We start from the raw sequence: 1,869 nt of genomic DNA, 5'->3' as shown, positions 1-1,869 counted from the left end.
CATGTCTTTGCTATTGTGAATAGTGCTGTGATGAATATGTGAGCACATGTGTCTTTCTGTAGAACCATTTGTTTTCTTTTGGGTAGATAACTAGTAATAGAATTGCTGGGTCAAATGGTAGTTCTGTTTTAAGTTATTTGAGGAATCTCCTGACTGCTTTCCACAGTGGCTGAACTAATTTACATTCCTACCAACAATGTATAAATGTTCCCTTTTCTCTACAACCTCACCAGTATCTGTTGTTTTTTGACTTTTCAATCATAGCCATTCTGACTGGTGTGAGATGGTATCTCATTGTGGTTTTCATTTGCATTTTCCCGATGATTAGTGATGTTGGCCAATTTTTCATATGTTTGTGGGTCACTTGTATGTCTTCTTTCGAGAAGTGTCTGTTCACGTCTGTGGCCCACTTTTTAGTGGGGTTTTTTGTGTTCTGCCTATTGAATTGTTTAAGTTCCTTATAGATTCTGAATATTAGATCTTTGTTGGATGCATAGTTTGCAAATATTTTCTCCCATTCTGTAGGTTGTCTGGTTACTCTGTTGATAGTTTCTTTTCCTGTCCAGAACTTCTTTAGTTTAATTAGATCCCACTTGTTAATTTTTGTTTTTGTTGTAATTGCTTCTGAGGATTCACTTATAAATTATTTCCCAAGGTGGATGTCCAGAATGGTATGTCCTAGGTTTTCTTCTAGGATTCTTATAGTTTGAGGTCTTACATTTAAATCTTTAATCCAACTTAACTTAATTTTTGTATATGGTGAAAGGTATGGGTCCAGTTTTATTCTTTCATGTATGTTTAGTTAGCTACCCAGCACCATTTATTGAATATGGAGTTCTTTCCCCATCGCGTATTTTTGTCAAGTTTGTTGAAGATCAGATGGTTGTAGGTGTGCAACTTTATTTCTGGGTTCCGTATTCTGCTCCATTGGTCTATATGCCTGTAATCCCTGGACTTTGGGAGGCTGAGGCAGGTGAATTTCCCAAGGTCAGGAGTTTGAGACTAGCCTGATCAACACAGTGAAACCCTGTCTCTACTAAAAATACAAAAAAATAGCTGGGTGTGGTGGTAGGCGCCTATAATCCTAGCTACTCAGGAGGCTGAGGCAGGAAAAGCGCTTGAACGCAGGAGGCGAAGGTTGCAGTGAGCCAAGATCATGCCATTGCACTCCAGCCTGGGCAACAAGAGCGAGACTCTGTCTCAAAAAAAAAAAAAAAAAGATATATAAGATGCCCCTGTTTGTGTACAGAGATGCTTTCACTGACCCCTCTCACTAAGGGGTCATTTGAGGATAAATGGTGGTACTGATTCATCATTGTCTTCTTGCTCCTTCCTTCTTGTGAGAAAAGGTATAAATTTTTCAATGATGAGCAAGGATCCATAGGTAAAGAATAAAGAGAAGTGTACCTAGCCCTGACATGTCAAATATGGACCTTTAAATTCACTAACACCATAACAAACTATAAAATAAAACATGAAAAAGGGGATGAAAACAATGCTCAAATTCAGCTGTTAAGGTATGTCAGTGTGTATGCTTATGTGCATATTTATGTGTACATACACGTATCACAAACCAAAGCAAAAAGCAAATTTTTCATCAAACTAAAAAGCTTCTCTGCAACAAAGGAAACAATCAACAGAATGAAAAGGCAGTCTACAGAATGGGAGAAAACATTTGCAAACCATACATCTGATAAGGGGTTAATATCCAAAAAAAATGTAAGGAACTCAACACAACTCAACAGAAAGAAAACAAATAACCCGATTAAAACATGGACAGAGAACCTGAACCGACATTTCTCAAAAGAAGACATACAAATGACCAACAGATATAGGAAAAAAATGCTCAATGTCACTAATCATTGCATA

This window comes from Aotus nancymaae, unplaced genomic scaffold (assembly GCF_030222135.1).
Source record: "Aotus nancymaae isolate 86718 unplaced genomic scaffold, 86718_ANA_hifiasm-v0.15.2.pri h1tg000058l, whole genome shotgun sequence".
Lineage (NCBI taxonomy): Eukaryota > Metazoa > Chordata > Mammalia > Primates > Aotidae > Aotus > Aotus nancymaae.
Note: the sequence above shows the minus strand (reverse complement) of the source record.